Here is a 13929-nt window from a genome sequence, read left to right on the forward strand (position 1 = left end):
GGTGGGACGTTTTCCCCCAGTTCGGTGCAGGGACGTGCTGGGCCCCTGATTCAGCCCGGGAAAAAGAGTTGGAGAGGCCCTTATTGCGCGCTATAGAGAGCGATCTGTCTCTATAGCGCTGCTGCTACTCAAAGATTTGCCATTTCAGATCATGACAAGTGACAAGCCAGTGGGCCAATTACATGAGTTATATTTCGTCATTGTCGGGTGGAAACCTTGTATGTCCAAAACCGTTTGTTTTGTATTTATCATTTAAAAAATGAATTAAACTAGTGAAAACAGCCGATCTACAAGCACACAACGCCTCGCACCGCGAGGCGTTGTGTGCTTGTAGATCTGCTGTTTTCAATACTTTTGTGCGACAGCCTTGTATGATGAAGCAGGGCTTTGCTTTGCGAAAAGATTTACACATTTGAAACTTGGAGATACGAGGTTTCTGCCCGACAGTGACAATTTACTTTATGCACCCAGCCCCCAAAATGGAACGAAGGCCGACATTCTATTTTTATTTTTTTCCTAATGGCCGGCCTGGACCGGCCGGGAATGAATCAGCCGTTCGGGAGTTGTCCCGCTTTTCCCAATAGCCAGCACGTCCCTGAATCTCACCTTCTCCCACCAGGAGAACAGAGCCGGTGCCTTCTGTCTGAATGGGAGGGACGTTTTCCCCCAGTTCGGTGTAAATACACCGGTACAGTCCTGTGTCTGCTCTGCTCAGGTTGGCGATGGTCACCTCAAACATGTTCATCTGGCCGTCGGTCTTCACTCTGGTGTGTAGGTGAAACGTTGCCTGTCTGGTCCAGGAACACAACCTCTACCTCTTCGTGCAGACCTTTCTTCAAACTTACAGCCTCCACGGGGTCCTCTTCCATGGAGGGGCTGCAGGTGATGGTGATGGATGTTCCAACAGTTTTCCATGTCACCCCACTGCTGCCTTCAGTCAGGAAACACGGAAAAAAGATGGGCGTACAGACGCACACAGGTATGAAGACATTCACAGTGACTCTCACACTCGGACAACAATAAAATTGTAATTTCTTACAGAAGAGAACACACAATAGCCACTCAGACAATTAAAGCCAGTCGAGTACAGTCATACACTTGGTCTAAAACAGGGGTCTTCAACGTTTTCAGGCCAAGGACCCCTTAGCTGAGAGAGAAATGAAGCAGGGACCCCCACAACCTTGTCATAGATTCCATATAGTTTCATCGTTTGACAGCACAATCGTCAGTGTATTTTGAAAATTTGTGTTTTCAGATATTTAACTACTTGAGCCGTCATTACCTAATAAATTTGACCTTTTACTCTGTACTTGGTCTGCTCTTTTCCCCCTCAACCTCTTTGCCGAAATAGCTGCGAGGTGTTGTGAGCTTGTAGATCTGCTATTTTTGTATTAAAGATATTCCTCAAAAATAGCAGATCTACAAGCTTACAATGCCTCGCAGTGTGAGGCGTTGTAAACATATCACAGAATAAGCCTTGTACGAATCATTTTATCTTATTTAAAACGAAAGTCGGACTTTTCATATTTCTCAGACCTCAGACCTTTAATTATGACAAAACCAAAACAGAAGTTTCCTTTGATAGTTTTCTCAATGGTAGAGCACATTTTAAGTCCATATTTCTCATTGAAAACAATGCTGAAATTAACTCAACCTCATTCAGCCATCTCTACCATTTGGTTGAGGTGTTTGATGGCCAATAATATCCACCTGAGGGTGCAGTGACTTCACACACCATGCTTTCCAAGTCATGTGGCACAGAGGAAATCTGACACAAGAAAGACACTCTCTCTCCTATAGGAATTTCAAAGCCAGGAGGATTCTTTTTACATATTATCATCTCAGAGATGTTACTGAACATGCATATGTAAGAAAATGCAATAAAAACAAATCTAATAATGGTCAAACAAAGTTTTGAAACCAAACGGTAGATGTGTCAGTTGATGGTAAAGATAGTGCAAGTAAAACTAAAGTATTAAAAACATACTACGTTATTTACTATGAATAATTACAACTTCTACTCATTCATTGTTGCTATTATGATACATTGAATGTTTTGTCATTATAATATATGCTGAAATAGTTCTAAAAGTAAGATTTTATTCTTGTTAAAAAAATATGCTCTACCAAATGGTTGAGATGTCTGTTAGTGGTAAAAGAGTAGTGTCCAATCAACATACACAGTACACCTGTTCACCTATTCAACCCTAATTATCAAAGTTCAACATAATCTAAAGTTCATCATCTGATATTTGTTTTGTCACTAATATGTCAAGCAAATGAAACAATATTTTTTATTTGCCATTATCCAATCTTCAGATATATGTCCCCAAAATACATGAAAATTAGGCATTCTTGCGCATATAATGCACAATTTGCATATTTAAAAATAAAGTTTCAGAAAACTTGTAATACATTTTTAGTTTGTTTTAATGTAAGTAATCATTTTTATAGCTATCAGTTAAAAATGTTACCCTATTAAATGCACCTTTAACATAACGACATGTTTACCATTTGGTAGAGGCTTATATTTTAATAACTGGGGGGTGTAAAAAAACAATTGATTGTTGTTATTAATGCCTAAAGGGAATAGAAAATGCAAAGAAATAATTTTTTGACAGCTTCTTTCTTGGTGCTTCAAAGGGTTAATATCTAATCAACAGAAAACCTTTTGAAACGGGTTGTCTGAAAGTTGTAGCCACAATAAATCGTATCACATTATAGGTCTAGGCCAGTGGTTCCCAAACCTTTTAGCCTGTACATGACCCAAAAAAGAAATTAGACATTTGCCCTGGATCCAAACTAGTGAAAACAGCAGATCTACAAGCTCACAACGCGTCGCTTTGTGCCGCGTTGTGAGCTTGTAGAGCAGGTAGAGCAACAGGACATGCAATGCTCCATCCCAAGCCGAAAATTGAATGCCTTGGACGGATGACATGACTCTCACTGCCCGCCTCGGTTCGAGTGATGCTGGTTCTCAATTCTCCTCGATTGTCAAAATAGCTGTGAATTATTAGGTGAATTATGACCCCCCAAAAAATAAAGAATATCCTAAAATGTCTTAAAAGTTAATTCCGCGTCACAATAAACAAGTTTGGGTGTTTAAGAAGGTAAAATATGCAGTTTAAAAGCACCGTGGAGGAAAACATGGCGGACGATTGATTTTTGCAACCGGAAGTTCTCGGCTATGCACTTGACAGTGCTGTCCCATTTCACAGGCAAAATGTGCACTTCACAGGACAAGCCCTACACTACACTAGCACTACCCTAGCTAGGGCTACACTACGAAGGGCGCACACTCTGAATTGAGAAGCGGCTTATGTTTGATCCTAACCTGCATCGTGTCCTTCCAGGCTGCTCAGCCTCTCCTCCATGCTGCTGTCCAGCTGTTTGAACATGGCCTTCACCTCCCAGCGGATGTCATCAGCCTCAGCCACACACAACAGGAAGAGAAGGAAAGCAGCCTTCATGGTGACGCTCAGGCTCTGTAAGACAACAAGCATAACACCTTGTATTTATTGGTTCGTTCAGGGGAAAGACTTTACTTTAAAGATGGAGTGCCATGATTTTCTTCTCCCCTAAAACATGATGAAAACGAGTATTATGATTATACTAGGAGGAAGACTTTTGTACAGAAAGAGCTAAAATTGTGTTTTTATGTGGTCACACTCTCCAGTTCATTAGGTATGCCTGGTTGTCAGGTACACAAACTATGGCACCACCTCTTTAAAGAACCCCAAGAATCAAAACATAGCACTCAAAAGATAAATAACTGACATTTACCACAACAGAAAGTCGTTTTTTTGCCACTCATTAGGCGTTCCTGTATAACTTCTGGGTATGATGATGATGTCACACGCATACCCTCTATTATAGTGCATCATTTTTAATTTATAAAATGTTACTAGCAGATGATCCAATCATCTTATCTGATGGTCACTTATTGTAGCCAGGTGTAAGGGAACATTAACATCATACTAGCAGCGATCATGCTCCTATCCATGATGACGTTCAGTGGAGGTCCAGCATCCTTATGAAACAACCACCAGAGACAGTGGTGTGGTGCAAATTAAGGACTTTACATTCCTGACAAAAAATTCAAATCTACAAGCTCACAAGATGGTACGACTTGACTTAAAGTGAATGGTACATACTGTTAGATAAGGATTGATTGATATCAATATAAAATTACATTTTAATGTTAGACACCACTTTCAGTTTTAAAAGTGTCAAGGTTATTTTGTTTTGATCTAACAACTAATCCACGTGATGAGATGTCTCCACTCCAGGTGTGTACAAAGGATGTTGACCAGACAAATTATATCTCAAGAATGTCATAATGCCCAGGACACTGGATAACACATTGGCATATGTCCATCTGGATACTGGGCCCAAGACACGAAAACATCTGATATCCCTTGTTATGTTTAATTGTCCAATCAGAATGTGACTAATGTATTCTGTAACTCCATATATCTGTGAGATTATGTTTGGCAGAAAGCAACTATGGGTGAATTTGCTGTACTGTATGCTGCTACTTCTGAACTATCCTGTTAATACAATTATTTCAAACGGACTTATTTGGTGTGCTATAGTCTTACAAAACACTATAGTCTTACCTGGTCCTGAAGAATGAGAAAAGAACCAGGAGAAACCAAAAGCCAGAGTTAATGTTGGACAAAGTTCCACCGAACTCCTAAACTCCCACAGGTTCTGTGTACACACGCACGCACGCATGCACGCACGCACGCACACGCACACGCACACGCACACGCACACGCACACACACACACACACGTTGAGAGAGAGAGAGAGAGGGGGGGGGGAAGAGACACTCATTTGAAATGTTTATTTATGACCACATGAATAAAAGTACAAGGATGCCTCGTACAAAGGTCATAAACACTGACAGTGCAGTCAGACAGTTTACAGTTTACAGTTTAGGCATTTAGCAGACGCTTTTAATCCAAAGCGACTTACAATAAGCAGATAATACATCACTATAATAAACAAGATAATATGTCAGAACATCAACACCAATATAACAAATGCATATGAATATCAATCTAGAAAAACAATATAACAGTAAAAAAGTTTCTAGAAACCTAAAAAATGCAAACTAGCTTCATGTATGGTCATTGAAGTGTTTCAGTGGTGCTATGGGTTTAGGTGGAGTCTGAAAAGGTGAGTCTTCAGTCCACGGCGGAAGCTAGGGAGTGAGTCTGTTCTAAGTGCGACAGGGAGTTTCTTCCACAGTTTGGGGGCCAGGAGGGCAAATTGTCTAGGATGAGTGGATTTTTGTCCTGGGGCTTTTAGCGAGGGTTCTGTCAGCATCCCTGTGTTGGCTGATCTGAGCGAACGGGTGGGGTTGTAGACGTTGATCATCTTGTTTTGGAGGTATGGAGGAGCCGTACCTTTGGCTGCTTTGAAGGTCAGCATCAGTGTTTGTAGTAAGGTGATGTGCGAATTTTGGCTGGTTGAAGACCAGTCGTGCCGTGGCATTTTGGATCAGTTGGAGAGGTTTAAGTGCACATGCCGGGAGGCGAGTGAGGAGAGAGTTACAATAGCCAGTTACAAAGAGCCTAAACGGCAGAACATTGTTACATACAGTATAGTTGACATATACTTGTCTGACACAGCAGACATAAATCAGGGGCAAAGGAAACAACGCCTCCTCCAAATTGAGCGGCTCCCTATAATGGCTGACACTGAGCAATGAAGCAATCATGAAAAATTATTTCATGAACAAAAAATCCCACACTCTGCTCTTGCTCAGATGCTCATTTTTATTTAAATTGACAGGACGTTTCGGTCCCCCTGGACCTTCATCAAGAGTGTCTTACAGCCATTGTGCACCCCTCTCATATATATACACACTCCCTTTCCTGTTCACAGGTGTGAGACAATCACACTCCTCTCAAGGAGTGTCTCTCAGTGATTGTCTATTACCTGTGTTAGGTATTTCGTTGTGGTTTATATCATCTTTTTTATCAATTCATATTGATGACCAACTGACCACCTGACCCTAAGGCACAGCTTGTGACTGTGCCATACCCACAAGGTCTCTGAAATGAGGCCATCTACTGCCATGGAGCCTGTACCTAAAACAATGAGAATTGTTTTGGTTTATAAGGCTCAGCCTGGTGTCATGCAGACACCAGGGAAGGACATCCCTTCAGGAACCTATGAACTCTTTGCCACGTATATGGAACCCACTTGTGGACAAGAAACATCCTATGAACTGTTGAAACGTCATTGACTGACCAAATGACCATACTTAAACTCATGTCAAAACATCATTTGTCAGAGAGAGCACGAACCATTGAACCATTATTTCTGTACTGTACCTGTCTTGAATTCTCTCTCTCCATAGTAAACATTCCATTCTCACTCTGAATCACTCTCCTGTCTTATTTCTTTGTGATGGATTATTGTATCTAATAGGGGAATAAGAAGGTGTTTTTGTTTACAAATAATATATTTATCAACCTGTGTGTGGTTAGTCTTTCATAAAACATTCCAACTGCGCAGTACAATAAACAAGTGTATCTACAAACCTATTTCATATTTTCAATACATTTTCAATAATCCCACATTTCTTTACAGCATGACATGCCATGGAATCTCATCATTCAGTCCTTTAGGGAATCGTGTTCGTAAAGTATAAATCCAACAGACTTCTCTATTGAGAATGTCATCAATGTGCCCCCCTCTCTCTGGTAGAGTCACTTTTTCAATACCCTGGAACCTGAATGATGAGATATCATGCTTAAAGTTATTGAAATATACTGCTACTGAGTAATTTCAATCACTTTTCCTTATGGTGCTTTTATGTTCACTCATTCTTTGTTTTAACTGGTGTGATGTTTTACCCACATAGACCAGCCCGCATGGGCATTTAATCAAATATATCGTCGTTGTCGGGTGGAAACCTTGTATGTCCAAAACCGTTCGTTTAACAGACGATTTACAAGCACACAACGCCTCGCACCGTGAGGCGTTGTGTGCTTGTAAATCGGCTGTTTTCACTACTTTTGTCCGACAGCCTTGTAGGATGAAGCAGGGCTTTACTTGGTGAAAAAAACCTATACATTTAAAACTTGGAGATACGAGGTTTCCAACCGATAACGACGATATGAAATGAGTAGTAGCCTAGTACGTGATGACATCATTGATAGAATATTTTCTTCCCATATGGGGATAATAATAATAAAGAAAAATCATTTTTCTAAGTAATTTCATTAATAAATTAAGGAAAAATCTATGAAATCCCATAATTTGGAAAACAAATGTTTAAGACGTAGTGAAAACAGCTTCGCGCTGCGTTGTGAGCTTGTAGATCTGCTGTTTTCACCAGTTTGGGTCCCGTGCAAACATCTGATTTCTCTTTTGGGTCACGGGCTAAAAGGTTTGGGAACCGCTGGTCTAAAGGGAGAGCTCTACTGACTGAGCTCCCTATTTGTTAGATCAGGAATGCAAAGGAAAGTGAACGGTAAAAACTCCATGAATTGATAGTGATTGATTGAAATAAATAAAAATGGGTGAACTCTCCCTTTTAAGTAAAACATCAGATCAGAGTACTCCCCCCCTGTCTGCTGCTAATGGCAATTACACAACCATGAATAGACCATGAAAAAATGACAAAAATGAATATGTTGCTACATACTGTACATGTACTGTACTACACTAAAATGTGTTCCTGGCATACAGTGTGTGTGTGTGTGTGTGTGTGTGTGTGTGTGTGTGTGTGTGTGTGTGTGTGTGTGTGTGTGTGTGTGTGCTTCATGAGGATATTGTAACATGGGGCCCAAAATAATTGGCAAAGCAGAGCGATTTTAATGTAATTAATATTACAATATAATGTAACATTAAAATGACACAAAAAAAAGATATGTACAAATAAATGTCACAGTGATTAAAACATTGAAAATGTATTAACTTCAAGCATACATTGTCCTGCGTTGATAATATAGTTTAATATATCTCTCAATGTGCTTCACAATGGAGACACACTGAAATGATGGCACCAGTAAACACATGGATTATATGTGTGGAGACCCAGTAGTACCCAGTCAGTGGGTTGAATCACACATTACACTCAACAAGAACATGTTTCTGTACGAAGTACACACACAGAAGCATATGTATTAGAACAATGATAGTCATTCATTAGATTTCCTATGTATGTAAACACACAGTTTTGAGCTGTACCACCACCTGGCTGACCACTAGCCCACCCGGTGTAGTTGACCTTGGAGCCATCAGACCACATCCATTTACCCTCTACGTACAGGTCATTCAGTCCAATCCAGGTGTTTCCCTGTGATGGGTCAAAGTTTCCGATCAGGGCCTGGATGATGGTGTGCTCCTCCTTGCTGTGGATGGAGGCCAGGTGGGCTCCTTGAGACTGGCAGTTCTTCTCTGCTGCGTTCCAGGTCAGCTTTGAAATTACGTACTTGTAGCAGCTACCGTTGTAGCCGGACCAGCCGATTTCACACTGTCCACGCACCAGCTCAGCAGAGGGACTGGCGTGCACGGTGCCTACGCGCGCGCACACACACACACACACACACACACACACACACACACACACACACACACACACACACACACACACACACACGCACACACACACACACACACATACACACAAAGAAACATAAAGAAACATAAAGGTGCCAAATGAGAGTGATGCCATAGAATAAACATTGTTGGTGCCAGAAATAAAAATGTTCAGACCTAAGATCTTTAAAGAATTCCCAAACCTTTCAGGCAGAGACCACCTCCAAAATAATCATATTTCAACTGGGGACCCCCACCCTGACAAGCACTTGGAATTGTAGTAGGAGTTGAGGCATACATTTAATGTTTACTCGGTTACATAGATAAATAAAGCTGCAACTATATGGCCTTAACATAAGATACCATGTGGTAGTTGGTTCTCAAAGTGGGGCCCAGGGACCCCCAGCTAAATGATTTATAGTTGGACCCGAACCAAATGGACCCTTACAGTTCTGTGACTCTAAGGGCACGTTCTCACCCAAAGTCCGCTTAGAAGGTCCGGATCAGGGACCAAATGTTTACATTGTTGCATTTTGAATTTGGTCCGGTTAGCGTTCACACGGGACTTTTGTTAAAAGAACCAAATATGTAAACAAGTGACATGTGGTCATACAGGCGGCTGTTGATCTATTGACCGAATAGGCTATTCCTATGGAAAATTACTTCACTGCCTATTCTAATTAATTCTTGTGTTATTAATCACAGCCGCTTCCTATATGGGCTATATCTTTTTTTTAAAGAAGCGAAACTCGCGCATTTCAGGCAGTAATTAGCGATGGATGGACGGAGGAATCTCTCTCTCTCTCTCTCTCTCTCTCTCTCTCTCTCTCTCTCTCTCTCTCTCAAAAAAAAATATAGCCAAGCATAAAGCCTTCTTCTTTAATTATTTTAACAATAAATAGCGCAAGAACGCGTGGCCAAATAAAAACAATTAAAGCGTCACCGCGTTTCCACATCAAATAATCACTCTCTGTCTCTCTCTTTCTTTCTTTACAAGCAATTGAAGCAATGGGTCCATAATGATATTTCCTATCCAATAAAAACAATTAAATAATGTATAATCCCAAATGTTGAATCAAGCATATATGCGTGTGAGCCATAACTTTTATATGCGGTGGCGCATGCTTAAAAAGAACATAATGTAACGGGATGCTATAGCTTGCAGATCAGTTCTTTTTAACCACAGGATTCGTTTAGCCCTGAAACATAACAGCCGTGCATCGGACAGTGTTGCAAGCTTTTAAATCCGTTATTTTTGCGCACCGCACCGGGCGCACCCGATGACATGGACATACTCCAAGTTGGGACAACAACGTGAAGAGTTTGACTCGTGCACGCCTGTCCTCAAGGGAACAGCGAAGAGCTCTCCGTGGTCACATGATCCGAGACCCCCAGCGGGGATAAGCCTAATCCAAGAGGTGGAGTTGGGGAAGGTGGCGGGGCAGCAGCGAGTTTAGCAACTGAACTATGCCGTGGCTACTCTCCTAAAGTATTCTGGGTAAGGGGGGCCGGGGTACTCACCCCGCCCCCCTGGGGCGCGCTGTCAACCCCTAGCTCCTCCCCCCCGAACTGGCTACGTCATAAATTCCTGCGCTAAATTTTTTATTTGCACATGCATGCCATAAATTCCATAGGGATAGATCACAAATTGCATTTATGACATCATCAACTTGCGACGGGCATTTCCCCTATTGAGTGAAAGATTAGCTATTTCTAGAAGAAATAAAATAATTAAGGTGTTTTTAATTTTACATTGTATTTATAGAGGACAATTATAATGTATTAAGGCATATTTGTCGTATTAGCCAGGGATCCCTTTAACGTCACGTCTTCGTCGTAAAAAAAGGGGCGTTAACGAAATGATATTCGTCATCATTTCGTCAACAAAAACAACACTGGCGTATCGTCTGGAACCCCCTTAACAATGTTTGAAAGGTAAGCATCCTAAGTAACCTTCATTGTGTCCTTCTAGGCAGCTCAGCCTCCTCTCCAGGCTGCTCAGCCTCTCCTCCAGGCTGCTGTTCAACTGTTTGAACATGTCCTTCACCTCATAGCGGATGTCATCAGCCTCAGCCACACACAACAGGAAAAGAAGGAAAGTAGCCCTCATGGTGACGCTCTGACTCTGTAAGACAACAAGCACGACACCTTGTATTTATTGGATGTTCAGTCATTGATTGGTTCGTTCAGGGGGAACATTTTGACTTTAAAGATGCAGTGCAATGATTTTTTTCTCCCCTAAAACATGATGATCAGGTATTATGATTATACTATGAGGAAGAACTTTTCAAAAAGAAAGTGTACAGAAAGAGTTAAATTGTGTTTTTATGTGGCCAGACCCTCCAGTTCATTATAGGTATGTCTGGTTGTCAGGTGGGTGGTGACCCAGCTGAAGTTGGCCACACCCACAGTGTTGGGTGGATGGTAAAAGGGGAGGGGATGATTTTATGATGTCATTTAATCTGTATTTTCGACTGGGTCTTTTGACTAAGAGGCTTTCGGCTTTCAGGAAGTAAACACAAATACACGTCAACATGTGGAAGACAAATCTGCACATTATAAATCCACCTGTTGGCCTATTAGAATATACTAGTCCTTACCCGTTCAAAGATATGAGCTCTGAAATGATGTGCAGTGTGTGGGTTATGGGATGTGCACTGTGCACACAGTATATGAGGGATGGAAAGTAACTTTAACTGGTGCTTGCATGATAATATGTAGGAGCATCAATGTAAGAAATACCCGTTTTGTTTAATGGCTACAGAGATACTGTGTACCGATCTGCATGATTTTTGGACAAAATCTGTAACAGGGCCAGACAACAGATCCCCCCCCCCCCCCCCGCCCGCCCGCCCACCCACCTGCACACACACACACACACACACACACACACACACACACACACACACACACACACACACACACACACACACACACACACACACACACACAGGTTAAACATGTTGCCTCATGCTAGATGCAGAATAGATATGCCTCAAGCTAGATGCAGAATAGATATAGATACACCATAAAAATGCTAATATACAGCATATGATTTGTGAAAGTGACAAACGGGCTTCACAGTTATGTCAGGTGTGTTCATATGCTAATGGTGATGCGATTTCAGATCAATTGCTCCAGCCACTGAGGAGAAACGCTGTGACAGACACTCACTCAGACAGACAGACACTCAGACAGACAGACATTTGGAAAATTATATGATTGATGTTAACTTCAGAAAAAGTACAAAACTATGGCACCACCTCTTTAAAGAACCCCAAGAATCAAAACATATACCACTCAAAAAATATAAATCGCTGACATTTACGGCCACCACAATTTGATGGATTCAGGCCAGGAATAAACAGTGGTACCCCTGACACAGTCACTCAGGTTGACGGAACATCCAAGGGTGAGACTTGTACAAACACAGGGTTTGTAAACACTTTCCACCAGCTGCACTGACTACTGCTACGTATTTAAAAAAGAAAGGAAGAAAAACACCTCCGCTTTATTCATCTGGGAAGCATGAGAGAGATTGTCTTTGGCCAACGTTGCTCTCAAGGAGCCAACACCTCGTCTCCCTCGTTGGATAAAACACAAAACCTCTTATACTGTTAAACCTGGATCTGTAACAACAAAACCTCTTATTGTTGTTGTCGGGTGGAAACCTTGTATATCCAAAACTGTTCGTTTTGTAATTATCATTTTTAAAATTATTTAAATTAGTGAAAATAACCGATCTACAAGCACACAAGGCCTTGCGTCGCGAGGCGTTGTGCGATTGTAGATCGGCTATTTTCACTGATGTGTAATGAAATAGTCCTTTACACACACACACGTTCTCAGTGGAGGAACAGCAGCTATGAAACAACCTCCAGTAACAGTGGTGTGGTGGTGCAAATGAAGGACTTTACATTCCCTGACACAAATTACAAATCTCCAAGCTCACAAGATGGTATGACTTGACGTGTTGTGAGCTTGTAGGGTAGATACACCATTGTGAGACAAAAATTTACAAAATATAAATTTGGCTTTTAACATTTTTACGGCTCCCAGATGTACTGAGTCAGCACCGCTTCTAATTTGACCCAGTCTTCAACTATAAGCACTTAAAGCTTCATTTCCACAAAGAGAAAAACTCTTATTCTTACCTGGTCCTGAAGAATGAGAACCAGGAGGAACCAAAGCCAGAGTTAAAGTCAGACAAAGTTCCAACGAACACCCAAACTCTACAGGTTCTGTACACACACACACACGCACGCACGCACGCACGCACGCACGCACACACACACACACACACACACACACACACACACACACACACACACACACACACACACACACACACACACACACACACACACACACACACATTTGATTTGTTTATTTATGACCACATGAATAGAAGTACAAGGATGCCTCGTACAAAGGTCATAAACAGTGACAGTGCAGTCAGACATTATGAAATAACAGCCAGTTACAAAGAGCCTAAACAGCAGAACATCGTTACATACAGTATAGTTGACATACTTAAGACGCAGCGGAGATAAATCATGGGTAAAGGAAACAACGCCTCCTCCAAATTGAGCGGCTTCCTGTAATGGCTGACACTGAGCAATACCTTGCTAACCGTTTTTGTAAGCCCCTCACAACCAACTTGTGCACATGCCCTAGGCTGCCAAAGATAAAAACTAAACGTTTACATCTGTAGCCTAGCTGTGAGATGGTCCGCTCTAGCTGTTGATATTTCAGCACGTTGGTTAGAAATGCTTCTTTCAAGCTGTAGTCAAAAGTACAGCTGACCTCGAAAATAAACACCTCCCTAAGGTTTTCATTTATAACATCATGGGTCTTAGCTGTAATGTTTGAGAACACAGAATCATCATTGCGAAGGTTAAACATGCTCGGCTTCACAGTAGAATGCTTATAGAGCATGATGGAGGAATTAAAAATAGAAAATTCATCTTTTAATATCAAATCTACTATTCTGTCATGCCTACTTATGTAGAGGCCCCTGTATACTGTACATGGCAACCATTTAAGGTGGGACATGGCTTCAACGATTTGCTCATTGCCGTGACGAGAATGATTGCCTAGAAACCAGATGGAGAGATTATGTTTAGATGTTATAACCTGTAATCTTGCTTTCAAAGTAAAGACAACGATGCACTCATCTATGGGCCATAGATGAGGCGGGGGCTGAAATATCTAAAAGGGCCTTTTGGTGAAAATATTGAAAATAGCAGACCTCCAAGCTCACAACGCGTTGCAGCGCAATGGCTATTTTCAGTACTTGATACCACACTAAACGAAGCATAAAAAAGGCAATGTGGCGTACAGCATGGATTTCTAGGGCAATTCTTT

General features: G+C 41.5%; 1 protein-coding gene and 1 long non-coding RNA gene across 2 annotated transcripts in view; both read right to left on the minus strand.

Moving 5' to 3' along the window:
• LOC308283747 (C-type lectin-like) overlaps nucleotides 1-4656 on the minus strand; it is a 55504-nt gene extending 50848 nt beyond the window's left edge. The window contains exon 1 of the mRNA XM_080724227.1: nucleotides 4620-4656. The gene's annotated coding sequence lies outside the window, so the exon portion shown is untranslated. The remainder of the gene's footprint in view (nucleotides 1-4619) is intronic.
• A 3157-nt stretch (nucleotides 4657-7813) lies between these two features.
• LOC308283751 lies at nucleotides 7814-12822 on the minus strand. Its single transcript, XR_013961966.1, has 3 exons — nucleotides 12717-12822; nucleotides 10516-10687; nucleotides 7814-8541 (listed from the first exon to the last, which is right to left on the minus strand). It is a non-coding gene; the product is annotated as an uncharacterized lncRNA (long non-coding RNA).
• Between the last annotated feature and the right edge of the window lie 1107 nt (nucleotides 12823-13929).

Source organism: Nannobrachium achirus (genome assembly GCF_963921795.1).
Source record: "Nannobrachium achirus genome assembly, chromosome: 4".
NCBI lineage: Eukaryota > Metazoa > Chordata > Actinopteri > Myctophiformes > Myctophidae > Nannobrachium > Nannobrachium achirus.